General features: G+C 38.2%; 1 long non-coding RNA gene across 2 annotated transcripts in view; it reads right to left on the bottom strand.

Annotated features, from left to right (window-relative positions):
• Positions 1 to 17,715, bottom strand: part of LOC124391244 — a 34,710-nt gene extending 16,995 nt beyond the window's left edge. Inside the window, exons 1-2 of one of the 2 annotated variants that reach the window (XR_006926920.1) lie at positions 16,893 to 17,715; positions 7,455 to 7,536 (exon numbers count right to left, since the gene is read on the bottom strand). This is a non-coding gene — a long non-coding RNA (uncharacterized LOC124391244). Of the gene's footprint in view, positions 1 to 7,454; positions 7,537 to 11,880; positions 12,064 to 16,892 lie in introns of those variants that run through there. The other variant, XR_006926921.1, reaches the window with a different exon arrangement.
• Between the last annotated feature and the right edge of the window lie 1,468 nt (positions 17,716 to 19,183).

Genomic DNA, 19,183 nt, shown 5'->3' with positions numbered 1-19,183 from the left:
TAATAGTGTAGGAAACTGGACCAAGAGATCTGCAAATGTTTATGGAGAAAGTGTTTCACTGCCTACATAAACATCTACATGTCCTTCCAAGAATAAATGCATATAAATATTTAAAAGCCAGACATTCCTCTACACACAACAGGTCCCTGGGAGTGATTTATCATCAAACATCACATTTTAGAATCTTTTGCAGAAATCATGATGTGTAAAAATAGATATTTGCTTTATTATATAACACTGTGTTGGACAAATACGACATGGACGTGACATTTCGGATTCATAGTGAAAAAGCAATCAGCAATAAACTGAATAACAAAAGAAATCTGCAGAAATTCACACGACTCAACTCATAATATGAAGGTAAAACCTAGGGTTAGACGTGGGCTAGATCTGTACTTTATCTTCAGACTGTCTGTCAAATAAATGTAAAATCAAATGAAATCTGAGCACTTCATCGTCATCTGTTCAAACCTGTGCTCTCACAAACGTCTGCTGAGATCAGGTTCCTCCAAGCTTGAAACTGAAAACTGAAGCAGTGCAGTGGGTCTCTGACAAACATGATGTTTTATTTGCAAATGCCCCTGGAGTTTGATGCTTTAATGCTCCTTCAGTCAGAGAGGTTAAATGCAGACGTTTTTAAAGAATGAGAAGCAGGTCTCCCAGTGAACTCAGGGATGAATGCAGGCTGGATAAGAACACCAGCTACGGTTGCACAACATGGACAAAAAAGAGAGTGAGAATAAATTGCTACACACTGCTTTTGCAATGACTTTCAGTGTCACAATTAAAAAAAACTTCTACACACACTCCTGTGATTGAACAGTAAATAAAGAAATGATAAATGTGTTACGAGTGGTGATGTTACAGTCACCTATTAATCCACAGTAAATGTTTACTATTTTCTAACAATTTGAAACTCAAAAAAATAAAAAAATTACTATATAATCATTTTAAACGAAATGTACTTGCAAACTGGCAGGTTCTTAGCAAGTTTTTATGTATGTCATGCTATGTTTTACATATAAATATATATATATAATCTTTGAATGGTCACGCCGTCCACCCTGAAGCTCTGTATTGTGCAGTTATTTTAATGCAGCACATACTGTAGCTCTGTAATAGGACAGTCTTTGTAGGAACGCCACACAGGCAGCAGTATGGACGACTTATTACAGGCCACAGTGGGACTTCCCTACTCCCACCTCCCTCAGAGCTCGGCTTCCAAACACGCACTGCTCTCGTATTGATCCTGCGAGTGAGCGCAAGCTCTGCTACCATCTCTACCATGCTGCCCACTACTCGCGTCCTCTCCGACCTCATCATCGCACTCATCAAGGTTAAAGAACTCTCCAGAAAAAGAGAGGAGAATGTTATCTGACTCCATGAAAGTGACTGCCTGAGGGCCCTACTGGGAGAGAAGCATCCTCGATGCGCCATCTCGCTCCGACCACCGGCGCCCTCCCACTCAAACCCACAAAAAAACTAAACAAATCAGTGTTGAGGAAGTACAACATTTTGCTTAGAGTTGGAACCCCTTACAGCTGCATGAACAGGAGCTGTGTAATTACTTAACATGGACTCTCGACTTTTTTCCCCCACATTTTCAGTTTCAGTTCAAGGTGGGGCTGAGGGTTGAGGCTGTGCATAATGCTTATGGTTATCTTACAAGCAAGCAAAAATAGAAAACATATATGTATATATTATATAACTTTACTGCTTACAGCTGCATCTTCAGATGCATAACATGCATCTTAAACCTTGCCCTAAGATTCTCAGGCTTAATCGAAGTCTATGTGATCTATTACGAGACCTCGATATCTAACAAAGGGCTATTCTGGGCCTGAGGAACCGCTCTCTAGCCCCACGCCAAATTAACAGGCCGTGAGCTTTCCCTCATTGTGTTGGGTAATTGCCACAATGCATCTTTTCGCCCAGCTAATTAAGTGAGTCTCCTCCTTTGTCTCGCTGCACTCCAGGAGACTTTGAACAGCAGAAAGAAAGCAGAGAGGAAGATGGCTGGTGTGCCGGTGCTTGTTTACCAAAAGAATGAAGCTTACTATGGGACAAATGTCCTATAAAAGGCTGTAAACTGGATGAGGTGGGTGGGTAGGGGTGGTGTGGACAGAGTTATACATAGTGCCGAAGTGTGCTTTAACAAGACGGTACCCATTATTGTGAAGGGAACGTTAGATTCGTGTTCACTAATGGACTGTTAGGTCGTAAAAACATGTGTTCGGCCTGACGTGCTCCTCGTAATCTTTATAATGATTAAAATACTAATGCAATTTCCACGTTGGCAAAACAGAGCCTGGAACCTGAGTGTGTTTCTAACAGTTAAATGTTATAGAATGATTAAAAAAGTAAAAAGTAATGATTAGTATGATCACTATCATGCATATCATATACATGTATTTCTTTCACTATTTAAGTGTCTTGAGAATGTCAGAAAGCCTTGGATGTTTTATACTTGCCTTTTATTATACTCCTAGGCTACTATAGACAGAGCAGAGGTCTCATCTAAATTCCTGTCGGTGCAGGAGTTGCTAGGAGAGTTGCTATGTGCTCTCGCCGTCCCCTCTTCTCACCATTGTCTAAAGTAGCTGTCTTTCACGCTTCAGTCAAAGCAGGCGGGCGCTCTAAACTCTGCTGCACTTCAGTCTTGGAAGAGACATACGTAATTCTGCAGAGCCCCGCATACACACACACACACACACACACACACACACACACTCACACACAGCCTCACAGTCAAGTTCCTTGCAAGGCCTTGACAGCCCAGTGACTTCACAATTGAGCCCTCTAGTCTTCAAGGCAACAAAGTTAGAGGATTAGTCTCTGTGCATTCAAAGCAAACGCATACAGCATTCATTTAATTTTTTTATCAAAATGCACAAATTATAAAATGTTGAAGATTTAAAGGACTTTTTATTTATTGCATTTGAAATCTGGAATAGCAAAGACAATATTGTTTATTCACTTTTCAATTAATTATCCAAGGTATGATATTTATAGAATATATATGATATATATAGAAGCGTATTTATTTTAATTTAAACGCAAAGCTAGATAGCAGGCATTATAGTGTGTGTGTGTGTGTGTGTGTGAGTGTGTGTGTGTGTGTGTGTGTGTGTGTGTGTATGTGTGTCTTACTCCTTCCAAATGCTTGTTAATTTTCAAAATCTAGAAGTGGAATAGAACTAGACAATGGCCTCAATGTGATCAAAATTAGTGTCAGGGTCTCTGCTTGCCCCCTCCCCGTCTCAGTCTGGAGGTGGCTGTGTGTGCACATGTCTGTCTGCACACAACGAATAAATGAGCTGTGTGTCTGCATTGTGCACACACAAGCCCAGTGTATATATTAGCGCTGTGACTTGACCCTGACGGGCCTGGGCCACTGTTTGGGCCCGTTTGCCGGGTCGTGGGAAAAAGGGGAGACCTCTTTTCACAGCCGCTGCGGCTGTTGCATTCGACCAATGAAGGAGCGTAGCCCGTCGCCCCCCTTCCTGCTGCCTCCATTCATGCTGCAGCCTGCTGCCTTTTCACAGCGCTTCCCTCATCCTCCCCCTCCTCCATCACGTCTTACCCCCCCTACACACCCCACCCACCCCTTCCATCTTCAGAAATACACCTCGCTATTGAGGCAGCGCGTTGCATGGCGCTGTCAGAGAGGCCTGCCTGGGCCATTCTCTTCCTGAGAAAATCAACTGCCTCTTCAGCCACTGGAGATGTTTTTCAGACTAAAATGGCTAGCTTTTTTTTCTGAGCAAAATAGGGTTTTGTACTACTCTTTAACGAATAAAAGACATTGTTTAAACCTTTATTTTAAACAAGAAAGGAGAAATATGCAGGCTTTAATTTATGTCAGCGTTCGCGCACTCCGCATGCAGCAGCCACTCGCCAGCTTTGCCTTTCAGCCAATCAGCGTATTCATTTAAAAAGATTTATTTGCTTCACGAGCTGTAATAATGCGAAAGCTTTACTTTAAATCAACTCACAGAGAAAGCCATGCACAGGCATCTGAGCTGTAAATATCTGGGGAATTTCTGCCTCTTTATTTTTGGGCAACGAAAAAAACATTTTGGTGCAAAGAAACTGGTAGAAATAATTAAACACAACCACATTTTGCGTTAAATCCTACTTCTTCTGATTAGTAGTAATAAGTTATTGATGAGTTTATGATAATGGTTTTCTATGGAATCCTTTCCTCCCTTTGTATAATATCGTCTGTTCGATGTTTGATCTCAGAGTAGGACATGAACTTCATGATAAAGAGTCCTTTCTCCTAAAAAGCCCCCAAAGAATCCATAATGCACCACACAACACTGCTCTCAATGTCGTTTTACTCTGGACTTTTAATTCTGATACGTGCCTAGAGCTAGAGCATTACACATAATGAGGCGCAGTTTATTGCGCTTACATCCTGCGACTGTACGTTTGTACGCACAGCATTTCAAAAACACTCGATTTTATAGATTCTGCTTTTCATATAGAATTTGTTTAGCTATGCAGCCTCTTCTCTCTCACTTTAATTGCTTCAAAAATGCTGGTTTTGATTGATCTGTGTACTCTCTGCGTTCGATTCGGTGAGCTAATATGAAGCAGGCAGCTCAGATGTGTGAGGCAGAAAGGAAAGGAGAGAAGAGGCTGAGGCTGAAAGGTAGTTAGATGCTATAGAGTGGGGGGAGATAGCCACAGGCAACCCAGTCCCCTCTGATCTTCTCTCTCTGATTCCTCAATTCAATTCTTCCTCTGGGCAAAGCTGGGCTAGAACTAGGCCAATGTCACAGACTGTTTCTCTGTCCTATAAGAGAAAAAAGAAAAGACAGAGTTTTCTTTCTCTCCATGATGGAAAGCCATCTTTTGGTGATAGGTCTCACTCAGAGCCTAAAGCCTGCTGTGTGCTGAAGTTTGAGCTCTTCTACTCTCAGCTTTCACTTTTGCAGTGACTAATGCGTGCGAATATTGTAGGTGATCAATGGATCCGTACGGCTAACGTTCTCCTCCATTTCTTCAAGAAATAGGATGAAGAAGGAGAATTCCTGTCGTGAGCTGACAAATGTGACAGAATTAGGATGTCTGGCCATTTTACAGGAGCCTTGTCAGCCACACAGGAAAATGGATCACAACACCTTCTTCCATTACAAAAGTGAATCAATACTACAGCAACGTCTCAATATGTAGTTTGAATTGCGAAATGTAGCCTAGAAAAAAGTGCAATATTCCATCGTATGTGGTATCAAACTAAACAGTAGTACTGCAGAAAAAGGCAGTGTCTAGGAAGTTCACGGAGATTATTCTTGAATCATTTAATAACTAGCGAGCTTTTAAACTGTGAAAAATTCATTCAATACAAACCTTCTGGATAAATTCATTAACGTAAAGGAATTATTCAAGTAACATGCTGATCATTTAAAGGTGTATAAAACGTATTAGTTAAATATTAATACACAAAAATATGTTGGCTGTTTAAGTAATTGTTTTTTAATCCCAGTAACAGTAACAGTGTGTTTTCATTTCATGTGACCAGTGAAATAAATATCTACACTGAATACAGAATATAGAGTTGAATGTAACTGTGAGATTCCCAAATGTGGGAAACACAAACCATCAGAGATATCAAGACGTCATAATGATAAGATCTCAAGACCTTTCCGTATTTAATTTCTTTGTGTTGTGACATACATGGTGAGATGGACTTGGCTGGAGCTGTGACAGTTTCCAGTGCAGCAATAAAAACAATAGATAATAAAGTCTAATCATTATTATGGGATGTGGTTTGAAGGTGTAATGTATTTCATTTGTTACATCCAAAAGACCAGAAAAACAGAAGAAAATCTCAGTTATTAAACTGCATTTACAAATGTGTTAGTGATCATAAACTGCAAAATGTGAAACTGTTGTAGGAGCACTACAGTTGTGCAAAAAAAGAAAAGAGAGAGAGAGAGAGAGAGAGAGAGAGAGAAAGAGAGAGAGAGAGAGAGAGAGAGAGAGAGAGAGAGAGAGAGAGAGAGAGAGTGAGAGAAAGAGAGAGAGGGTGTAGGAGAGTAAGTGTGAGATTTTTATGTGCTGGCTGAAGAAGACGGAAAAAGGTACTCATTTCTTTTTCAATCTGTGTTTCACAATGCATGTGTGCCTGGAGAATTGCAGCTAAAGTTCAGACTAGGTGCCTGCCCCCATCTTGCAAAAAAACCCACTAGAGTTGTGGGGGAGTGAAAAAGAAGGGAAAAATGTGCCATTGAACTCTGACTTGAGATTGTGAGGCAAAAGGAGAGAGCGAGTCTGGAGTGGCTTGGAGGGAGAGAGCTTCTGGATGAAGTGGAGGAGATGGAGGGAGGGGGGGAGGAAGGGAGGAAAGATGGGCAACGGAATTACGAAGGTGAGGGACTAAGCCACCCTTACAGCTTTTCCACATGAACACACCTTATAAACACCCGATGCAAAATGGTAAAGGGATAGGGGAGGAACAGACCAAAGGTTTTAAATATGGATTTATAAAACCAGTTTATCAGCCAACAGTGAGGAGACTAATAAATTAGATCAGGCCATAATGTGGCAGTAAGTAAAGAAGAAAAGGAGATTAAATGCAGGTGATATACTTTATCTCATAGTCATAACGTACAGCTCTTATTACCAACTCACACCAATAAACACCATTATTACATACCACTGAAATGACTCTTACTGTCATATCAGTAACACAAACCAGACTAACTTAAACTACTATCTACCCAGGGATTATTATTAGAATTGCATTAAAAATAGTCTCATTAGAATTATTCGTTTTACTGGAGTTCAGGTTTGCGATGATCTCTCAATTCACCGAAACGTGTGAATGCAGCAGAACAGGCAGCTCCTAAATCGTGACCTGAGCATGAGAATGAGTGCAAATCTTGACTTGAAAATCATGACAGATTTGCAGAGTGTGACAGAAATGACAAGCAGCCTACGGGCCTGGTGCAGGAGCGCGCCACGTCTCTTTATGGATGAGCACAAACAGAAGCCGTGAAATAAACGTAGCAGCCGACGCCATGAAGAATTTCACTCTGACTCGCGTCACGTGACTTTCCTCAGCCTTACAGTTTGCCACCAATGAGCGAGGGCAAATGCTGTTGCCATAGTAATCCCCTGTATGTTTGCTATCCTGCGCCGAGCTTTTTAAAATTTATTTATTTATTTATTTTCGTGAAAGAGGACGACTGCTTTCTCACACCATTTAAAATACTGTATTTCAAATAAAACAAATCTTCTACTTCCACTAAATCTCCAGAGACGTGAAATGTTATGGAGTGGCTCGTGTAAGTATGCAGCTTGGTCAGATTTTTATTTCTACCAGTTTCTACTGTGTTAACCTGCATTGTTATTTTTGTACGTAGTTCAGTGCATAACTGCAGTCCAACTGGATCTCAAGGTCACGTTGCAAGATATATTAAAGCCCCAGGGGTCGCAATACTCACCTAAACTCTGTACTTCTGTGCATGCATCTGCTTTGTGTTTATGGCCTTGACTTTCAGCATCTTGGGCCGTGCTTCATGTCTCCTGCACAAAACAAATCAGAGGTAGTTGTTAGTGAATTGATATCTATCCACATAAAAGTGCAAACGTTTATAATCACTATATATATATATATATATATATATATATATATATATATATATATATATATATATATATATATATATATATATAAAATCACTAACCATTTAATATTAGTAATATAAATCATTTAAGCCACTGAAAGTAGAATAGACCATGTAATATTGTGAAGTGCGCACACACACACACACACACACACACACACACACACACACACACTGCAAATTCCATTGTGGCTTTGAGGTTTATGTTGAAAATAAATTTACATAAAAAACAGAGGTGAAAAAATGTACAGTTAAACTGCATAAATTAGAAAATATTTTAATGCTAAATAGAAAACAATAAATTATTAAAGAAAAGAAAAGAAAAGAAAGGAAAAGAAAAGAAAGGGTGAACACAGTCCCAGAGAAACAGAGTAAATAAAGCGCAGTCTGCATTATTTGTATGTAATGTTATTGTAATTAGTATTTTTCTAATCCTCCTGTTCGGAGATAAAGTCATGTCTTTATCAGAGAAACAGAGAGAGAAATAGACAGAGCTGTAAAATGCTAAATCAGACTCGCAGCTGGGGTCAATTAGCGTTTTATTTCCTCTCATTAACTAGCCGGTAGAGTCGGACACGTGTAGGAAGAACAGGGTGAGAAGGACAGGGTGGACACACGCACGTGAGACTTTATGGCGCTGATCATGAAGATTCAGACCCAAGATCAGGGATTTGACCCGGACTGGCTGAGGGGCAGTTGGTTAAAATAAAGGGGTTTGGGGGTAAAAACTTTTGCATCAGATGCCACGTTTATTTGGGTAAAAGGTGCAGTTTAACGCTCCTCCTGGAGCTGAAATTACGCACGCGGCGGCTTTTCCTTCCTGTTTCATTTGATGGATCAGAGACGGTTGCTAAGCTACAACACACCGGATTCACGGAGCTCAGACGGGAAATGAGTGACATTTGCTTTTTGAAGCAAAGAGAGAAAGAGAAAGAGAGAGAGAGAGAGAGAGAGAGAGAGAGAGAGAGAGAGAGAGAAATGAAACCTGAATGATAATGAGAAAGGAAAAGTCCATTTCACTGCGCGCACCAACTCATATTGGAATGAAGGAGAACAGGCCAACAAAATGTGATTGTAAAGAAAATGCTAAAATGTATTTATTATAATGCACTGGACTGTATCTAGAGAACAGAATATATTCTAGAGAAAATAACCACAATTTTATTATAATCTTTAACCTTCCTAATCTTTATGATGATCGTATAAGCCAGTGATAAATAAACATGTATAGGATCGTTTTCTGCTCAAAAACGGACAAAAAAAACAGTAGTTCAACATGTAAATAATATTATTCTAAAATGTAATATTTTAGCAGCCTCAAATAAAATTTAATATGAAAATATGAAATAAATAATAAATTTTCACACCAAGTCCTCCTGCTTTATATACAAATATCTTACAAATGTTTTACAACGAACATCCACATTATTATCATTGCAAACAAAAAAATTCCAATTGTAGTTCCGTTTTGTGAAGTTCTTTGTATTAATTTATCATTAATTAATCACTTTATCATTTTACAAACAATATTATTATAAATATACTTTTGTCTATTTTTGCAGTAAATCTTGCATAAAAAACAGATAAAGGAAACTGAGGATATTTTACTGTAATATCATTTAAAAAAGAGAAACAGACTCTAAGAGTGCTTTCTGTTCCAAACCTTACCAACAAACTGCACATTTATCAAACAAAACAAAAACAAACAGTGAAATTATGACTGTAAATGAACTAACTAATCCCAATCTTTATACATAACACACACACACACACACACACACACACACACACACACACACACAGCTAAACACTTTTAACAATGAAGACATCTGACTTTCATTGTGAGGTTGTATGATAGTTGTAGTTCCATTTTTTTTTTGCACTTGGATATCATAAAATATATAACATATACATATAATGAACAACATATATATCATATAAAGACAGTGTTTCCATAAGCAAATCCTATTGTGTTAAGGTTCTCATTCTCTAACCTGCACACATGTGTTTTCCCCTTCTTTTACTCCTAATATATTTTTAATCTGCTGAAAAATTGAAATTCAGACTTGGTTACATATAACCGAGATTAGTCATGGGCGTAGACAATGGTGGCGCTGCATATGCCAGGTGCTAAGACAAGACTCCATCTGCCGGCTCTCACTGCAGGCCCAGACACATATTAATGTGGGAAAACGTCTGGGACACCCTTCATTCAGACAGGCAGACCTCAGACTGGACGTCCATCTCTGGGGCATATTTACATCAGATAATATGGACATGACATATGTATAATATCTGGATAATATTTTATTGTTTATGTCGTTGTGAGAAGGATAAATATCACTGGAGAAAGCAGGTCTTTTAATGACATTAAGCCTAAAGCACTTCACTTTGAACTTGAATGTGTTCCTGCAATCCAATACATCACTTCGTTTTATATTGTGACAGTAGCACAATTGTCATAGGTCGGTCTTATATAAAATATATAAAAGCAACCCTTAATGTAACCTGGGTTTATGTTTGCTAAAATCTTACTGCAACCATCCGGTTATTATTTCACTCAAATAATATAATCGCTCTAGACAACATGGTAGACAAGCAACCTGCTGGGTTGCTTCTCACTCATATCAATTCCCAGCATCCCCTTTCTGACAAGTTCATGTTCAGGACAAGGTTAAAACATCTTAGTTTGTACAGAATCGTTGGCGGATTTAAACGAAACACAAACAATATATACTTGTAATAAATTGTAGATCTCTTACAAAGCTCATAATAACATCAAAATAAAGGATTTTAAAGCACATGTGCTCATCCATTCAAGGTCATGGACAAATGCAATGTCACTGTGATCTGAAAACATCTGATTGTTTTTTACACAATATCATCCTACAGATCTTCTCTGATCTATTTTATCCATACTCTAAATAAAACAGCAGGTACAGCAATGCTATAAAAGGCCATGTCTGTAATGACATGACATAAAACTGAGGAAGATCTTCTGATAGCTAAAATGTTAATAACCTTACAGTGTTGTTAATATTATAATAAGAAATTAAAACTGCATTTTTGCTGTAATACTAGTGCACTAAGATCATACTGATTCAAGCTGTGTCAATTCTTACTCCTACAAAGTGTGTTGGTGAGGTAAGTACCCTTGCCCATCTTTCCATGCCCATACTGCAGGTCTTCAGCGTACCAGAGCCACTACAAGCAACCTGGGATATAAATATAACTAGAACAAATATCCAATGGTAAAACTTTATAGTATTTCAATAACATCAAGAAGGTTCATGCTGTTTACTACATGGGCCTAAAATGTTGAATCTTGTAAATCTGCTGACTGCCAAATAAAAAACAATTTATAAATAATGGTCATTTTCTCAGTTTTAACATATTTCAGGAATATTTAAAGCATAATGTGATTTATTAAATACCCCAATATCGCAGTTTGGTCAGATTTTATGGAGGTCTACAATATTTCACTTCTCAACACTTTTTGTGGTTCGAAATAATCCACAAGAAGCCAAAAAACAGCACATATTCAAGTAGAACTCCAGCACACACGGGGCGCACGAGACACACACACACACACACACACACACACACACACACACACACACACGTTGGGTTTGGCTTTTCCATATTCTCGATATGGACGCACATACGACCGATTGCACGCCAGACCACGAGACCCAGGAACCGACCAATCGCCTAAAAGAACTCACTTAAACCTTTTGTCATCGTCAAAAAAAATCCACATGAGCATGGTCTATGGTGGAATGTGTACCACACACACACACACACACACACACACACACCTACAGAACAAGACTGTACCTCTTCCTCACCCAAATGTTTTACTCATATTATATCAGTACTGTATCATTATAATTATGATTGTATCTGCACGGTTACCAGATGGACAACCTCCAAACCTATGAGGTCCAATATGAGTGTCATTAATTCACAACAATCCAACACTGTACATCCAGAGTACTTCAAAGTGCATCGAGTCCCAGGTCCAGGTGTGAAAAACAGAACAAAAAAGAAGAAAATAGCTCAATCTGGCAACGCGCATCTTCACGCGCAACATCCACTGCGAATTCCAAGCTTCTACCGCGGGGAATCAGGAGGCAGCACCTGCATTCACGCACCACGCAACACACAACACGCGTTTCCCCGCACGTGGACGATGACTCAGACACGGGGCTCAAAGTGAACCGAGGGTCCTGGTGTCGCCTACCGTCTCCTCCGCGCTGCTGCTGCTGCTGCTGCTGACAGCACCGCCGCTTCTCCCGAGCACATCCCCGGAGCTCAGCGCCTCGCTCTCCGCGCTCCGCTCCGCCCGCGTTTCCTCCTGATTCCAACATCAGTAGCACCGTGGATGCGGCCTGAAGTGCGTGGAATTAGTTTCTACATTCGGTTCTCTAGCTTTATGATATCGCATAAAACTCATACAGCTAGATAACCAAAGAGAAAAACTAACCCGGGCTCTTAAAGGCACCGTCGCGTCCGGATATGCAGCTGCTGTTGTGGTCACATGGAGCTGTCGCGTTCGCTCGCGTGCAGCGCCGACACACACACAAGCACACACACACACGCGCGCGCGAGAGCGCACACACACACACACACACACGCGCAACGCGCGCTCTTACAGCATATGCGCACATGGGCAAAAAAACGCTTTTCGCAAAGCCGTTAGACAATACATTTGTATTAATGTATATTAATATATTACACACACACACACACGCACACACACACACACACACAAAAGGCCCAGGCGTTTTTCGTTTAACGCTGACCTTAATGCAGTATAGCCAGGTGTGCGTGTGTGTGTGTGTGTGTGTGTGTAAGGCTCTCTCCGGTACAGTAGGCCTTGAAACGTTTTCTTACTCCCTGTTCGTATCTAAATAAAGCGTGTCCCTAAAGATCTTCATAATTCATCTCCCTAATAAACGTCCTCAGGCCTCCACTGTACACACCTGGAATATGGATCAGAATTCTGAGATGTTCACATGCTGGTAATGAAAAATAATATTAAATAATGAATATTATTGCAGAACAACACGGAGTGCGTGCTGGAGAATGCTGGAGAAATGGTGTGGAACCGCGGTGTGTAGGAATCTTCTAACCATCTAATATTTCTGTTTAGGATCAACCAATGGACAAATCAGAACTGTTGAATTACCACAGTCTATAATTAACACACCGAAATAACACACTGCAACCCACACACACACACACACACACACACACACACACAAGCAACGTTTTAGCTCCAAACACAAAACTGTTAACGAATTAATCAGGACAGATGGGCTACAGGAACACCTTCATTTTGTTCACTAATTTGCATAACGTAAAATAAAACCACTTTATTTAACAATATAGAAAAAATAAATAAAATGAGATTAACAATTTGATGGATTTTAAAAACCCAAAACGACCCTTTTATAAATCATACACCAAATTACTGTCAAAACGGTTGTAGCTAATAGTTACTAATAACAATAATAATAATACTAATAATATTAATATTAATAATAATAATAACTTACGATATCTTGCATACGGGTTTGTTCTATTGTTTGCCTTCTTTAAGAAGATGTCCTACTCCACATGTCCAGAAGTAAAATCAGACTGTAGAAAGTAAATCACTTCTACAGACCCACAATTCGTAACGAAATGAGAAAAAAATCCGGCTCCAGGTCTCCTGCTTTCACACTAAACATGGTGTAAAGAATAAATAAACCTCCAGACTGAGGGAGTGTGAACACTGTAGCACACTAACACTCTGCTGGAGTCCGGTTTATTATCCTTTCTGTCCCTTTTCTCTACAGTATTTATTCTTTAGTTGTCTTCATGAGGGTTTGGCACAAACCAGCCCTGTGCATCTTTAGGCAGTTTGGAGAAGGACGACGTGAAGAAAAAGCGACACGAGCTGTAAGTGCCCTCACCAGGGGGCAGGACCGGGCCACTGGGGGTCAACACGCTGTGATGTCATCACCAGTTCGCCATCATTATTAATACACGACTGAGCAAAGTCCGAAAACGGGCCGCCTGTTGCCTATTTTTAAAAATCCGACATATTTTCACCTGCATATGTATATTCAACTAAGTCGTTTTTAGGTGTGGGGATAAATTTGTCTCATTATATCTACCGAAACCACTGACATATTTAATGTAGATATAATCATAACCTATAGATACTCATACTACAGCTGCACTTTATTGCTCTGTAACTATAACTAAGTATTTTATGTAGAGATGTAGATGTAAATCTAAGATTTACTGTGGTGCATCTGTACAGTGTGGTGTATGTCATGTGGTCAAGTCTATAGTGTATTGTGCATAATGTGCATGGGGTATCCCTGTGTGTGCCAAACATGATATATACACACACACAGAGAGAGAGAGAGAGAGAGAGAGAGAGAGAGAGAGAGAGAGAGAGAGAGAGAGAAAGAGAGAGAGAGAGACAGAAAAAACAGGAAAAAAGGAACTGCTTAATGCTGTGATTATTGAGTTTTAGTTGCTCATTAAGAGCAGTTTTTGAGGATGACGGACTGCTTGTGTGGAGAAATTAGTGAATAAAGAAGCCTCAGAATAAATGCTAATGAGAGAGTCTGTATCTGTTACAACAAATTTAATCTTTAAATCAAATCGTGCAATTATTAAACAGGAAGCCACTGGACCGTAAAAAACAGCATCACATTCAATGCAAAAAAGTATGACAAGAAATATGTCCGTCTAAAACATCTATTATTATTATTATTATTATTATTATTATTATTATTATATATATATATATATATATATATATATATATATATATATATATATATATATATATATATATATATATTAAATATAAATAATATATATAAACACAATATATTTATGTTTGTGTTTACGATGCATTTCTGTCATTTACTTGACCCGAATTTACAGGCCTGTTTTAGTTTGTACATGTGCCTGAGGAGCCACAATAACCTGTGTATATTTTAGGTGCAACAAAATAAGGAAGAAATCAGGCAAATAAATATATTCCTGCATAATGTAGAAGGAACAGCATGAGAAAATCTCTCTCTCTCTCTCTCTCTCTCACACACACACACACACACACACACACACACACACACACACACACACCTATCCGCAAGATTTGAAACATCCTCTCCCTACGTCACGTCCTGTTGTAAAATATATAAAATATATTACGGTCAAAATGGCTACTACTAAACTGCCATTATTAAAGAAATTTGTACATTTTTACGATTAAATATTTTATTTATTTTTATGTCATAATAAAACAATATTATAATAAAGACGTAATGATATATAGATGCTCACGTAGAAGTTTTTGCGATGGGAGCTATCTAGGAATAATTGAGCCTCAGGCCGATACCTTTGTCACGTGATCTCTCTCTCTCTCTCTCTCTCTCTCTCTCTCTCTCTCTCTCTCTCTTTCTTTCTAGTTAGATTCATTAAAACAGTATAAGCAGAGTTCACACGCCCCTGTCCGTGGTGCTGAAGTCATTTCCGCTCATTTTCCTTTTCGGTCTTCTCGATTTTACAACTTATATCATCTCTACTGTATCCGAATTCTTCTTCCTGAAAAGTCTTCAAATGTATTACTTTGGATTTGAAATTAAAATTCTGTAACAAGTTCTTTCTACAGCTAGTGAACAAACAAATCATAGGAGAAAACTAACAAAAAACTATTACATGAATTTAATCTGTATACTCAAATTAAGGTAGGATAACACAATAATAGTCTGATAAAGTATTACAATTTAAAACTATTATTATTATTAATAATAATAATAATAATAATAATAATAATAATAATAAGTATATCTCAATCTAGAAATGTTAGTATTTAATGGTGGCTCTAAAACGTCTGATCCACTGTTTTCTTCAAAGTAATATTATGTAGTAATCAGTGCAAAATCAACAATCAGGATCAGAAAGTTTCTCTCTCTCTCTCTCTCTCTGTTACACACACACACACACACACACACACACACACACACACACACACACACGCATACACACAATTTATTTCCAGTCTATCACTTTACTTTTATACATATTTATATCTATTACATTATCCCAAAATACAGAAATGAACAGTTCCAGCATTCTGTTTATACGTTTAAAAAATCGGTCTTTAATTCAGCAAGGACTTAAACAGTTTATCTTTTCTATCTGTCACAGAAAGGACTTTTTGTGTCCTCCAGATTGTTGACTCTTCTTAAAAAAAGGAAAAAAAAGAGAGAGACTGATTAATGAATTTCACACCGTATTTCTGCAACAAAAAAAAATGTTCCCACAAACATGTGATCGAGAAGGGGGGACACCATGTAGGCCGAAAAGAAAGAAGTCAACATCAAGTTCAACAGCGTGCAGGCGCTTATTACCATCACAATGGCGTCTGAGAGAACACAAAGTCTTTCTGAACAACAGACTCGGGCGTCAATGCGCTCCGGGACATTTTCCCAGGCTCCTGCAACAATCGCACAACTGTTTGCTTTTTGTGGAGAAACGGGGATTACCTCCACAGCCCTATGGCTCAATATTTCATCTCTGGGCACCCGTGGAGAAGATATCAGGAGGACAATTTCGTTCAAATGCGCCACATTAACTCTGAGCAAAAGACTTTCTTGAGCTACAAAAATACTAATTATAAATTGATGACTAGCAGAGGCTTTTCTCTTCAGACTAATGTTTGAGAAACGCTGTTGTGATGCACAGGCGAAGGAACAGTTCTGCAACTTTTACATCATTATAAAATACAAACATACAAGAAGATACACTGCACTGTAGAATCAGATACTGTTTACTATTATTATACATCATATAATCAACTTATATTTGACCTTCAACTCGTCCACATCCTCAGCCATCATGCATCTGTTAGGATTACTGAAGCTCTTCAAGGAAAGATCTAGTAATGCTTTTGTTTGCTCTGTTTATAGTCTTGAGAGCAGGTTTGTCTGAGTGCATGAGCATTTGGAAGCGTACAACCGTAGCATTTTAAAAGGTGAATATTGTTGATTTAAAAAAAGCATGGAAGCATGGAAACATCTCCGAGAAGACCACAGTGATGCATTCAGGTGCTTTAATTGTAAAAGTACCGCGTCACAGTCACTTCACACAACTGCTGACAGCTGGAGCTTCTTTATCTCATGAACTTATGATGACACTGAAACAGCGTCCTCCAAGTGGAGTTTTGAATATAAAAGAACTTACTGATGACACCTTTTCAGCTCACCGCTGCTCCCGAGCGAGTCGACTGGAGAGAGAGAGAGAAGATTATCCTTTAATGGAGAAACTGTCCGATATTACAGGTGCGCTGAGGAGGACACGATCAGACCCAGGAAACACGCGCCACGTCTTTAACTCAGACCGCAGTCTCGCGGAAATAAAGCGCCGGGATGAGTTTCCGGTGCCGCGTTTGGTTCCGCATCCACAAAGCGCGCGCCCAGACACCGTCGCTATGTTGCACGTTCCACGTCGAACCGCACAGCGAGGAGAACTCTGATTGGCTCAGTGCCTCTGCTCAGCTGTACGTACGCGTGCGTCTTGACGTCACTCCACCTCGGCGTTCTAGTTTACACGTTATAATTTCACACGCATCAGATTTTTATTTTTTTTGCTTTTTATTTTGTTCATGCTTTACACTTGCATTGCTTTGTTGTTTTATTTACTTATTTATTTGGAGCTAAGTAAATACTAAAAACAATAATATTTTAATGTATCTGTGCATATTTAATTTATAATTTATTCATGTGTTAATTGCAGTGTATTCACAGTTTACAAAATGGTCTATTTTTTAAAAGGTTCCAATGGTTTTGTTTATTTTTTCACTCAAAGCTCAAATTTAATGCTGTAAATCATAATGAATGAAATAGTAATGATCTCTAAGATAAAGACTGGCTGCTAGTTTTATTTCTGTTTGGTGTAGAACAGACAGGTGATGCAGTGGATTCTGAACGAAAGTGAACGAAATTTCAGATTAGAAGCATTTTTTCTGAATAAAAAGCTGAAAAATGAGAAGCAAAGTCACTGTTGCGTTTTAATTTAAATATCAAGCAATAAAAATCATTAGATAATTATAATTATAATATAATAATAATTATTATTATTTTATTATTATTATTAGTAGTAGTAGTAGTAGTGGTAGTGGTATATGTGAAATGTATGGCCACGTGTTTAGGTTTTTAACTATAATTTACGAAATTATAACACCCCCCCAACACAATAATAAAATAAAATATTAATAATAATAATAATAACAATAATATTAATAATAAAAATTATAATAATTACTGTAAAAAAAAATGTTTCTTTAAAAGCTGTGTTCTTTTTTTTTTTCGATGTAAACATAAAAAAAAATGCCAACACAAAGGTCATGCTGCTGTTGTAATTATTTTAAAGTAGATTTTTTTTTATAACCGATAATGACAATTAATAAAATTATAGAATGATAGACTTATATCTCATGAGCTCCAGTAGAGCTGCTGGTTGAGGTTTTTGGAGCTTTCTTCTAGGATCCTTTTCCCTTCTTGAAGATCGCACGGTATCAGTTACAGCATTCCCGTGTGTCACTTTTATATTATTGAAACCTGCATATTTTGTAAATAAAAGCTAATTGTAGTTGTTTTTATTTCACAATATTAAAGTGGTATTATAATAAGCTGTACAAAAAATCCACATTCTGGTTTTAACTCCATCCAGGATTTCACTCTGGAAACAATGTTCTCAGTAACCTACTGAATTTCATCCCAATGTTTTTAATGTATGTTTATGCATGTTTTTCTCTTTGATATGAGTGATAGATTTAACAGAATAAATTCTACACCCCGGGTGGAAGCGCCCCGAAATGTCGGAGACTGGAGTAGAAACAGACACACAGCGCCACCTCTCGGCAAACCGTTGTAATAGTGCGGTTTGCTTTGCATTGGTCAGGATCATGAAGCGATTGCTGTACATTATAACATAAAGAATAAATCTAATCGGGAAGACATGCAGGGTATATTTTGACCTTACATGTCACTGTTGTCGAAAACAACAGACTGTTTTGATGATACAATTTAGGCAAGTTGTTAAAACCTAATAAAGATAATAGAAATCTCCCTAAAACATTGGATCTCTTATATATCGTGCATATTAAGCAGAAAGAAATTATATATAAGCCATTTTGAATTCATTAGAAAACGGCATGTAAAACACATAAACGTTTTCTCACATTTGAGCTAAGCCAAAATATTAGTAAAAAAGATCGATCTGGCAACCATGTGAATCTCAACATTTAGGCGTGGATCAGTTTGAAGATGATAAGTTGGTTAAAGTATTAAAATTATAAGGAAATAAATAAGTGTGATCACCGCATTTCTGGAAATTTTACCTTTAAACAAACAAAACAATAAATATGAGTCAGTGATCCCATTAAACTCATCTCAGGCTCCTACACGGGGTTTATTACAGAGTGCTGCTGTAATAAGAGCTATTATGGCTGTTATAGCAATGACGTGTGAACA

Source organism: Silurus meridionalis, chromosome 9 (assembly GCF_014805685.1).
Source record: "Silurus meridionalis isolate SWU-2019-XX chromosome 9, ASM1480568v1, whole genome shotgun sequence".
In the NCBI taxonomy this organism is placed as follows: Eukaryota; Metazoa; Chordata; class Actinopteri; order Siluriformes; family Siluridae; genus Silurus; species Silurus meridionalis.
This window is presented reverse-complemented; position numbering and strand designations above follow the sequence as displayed.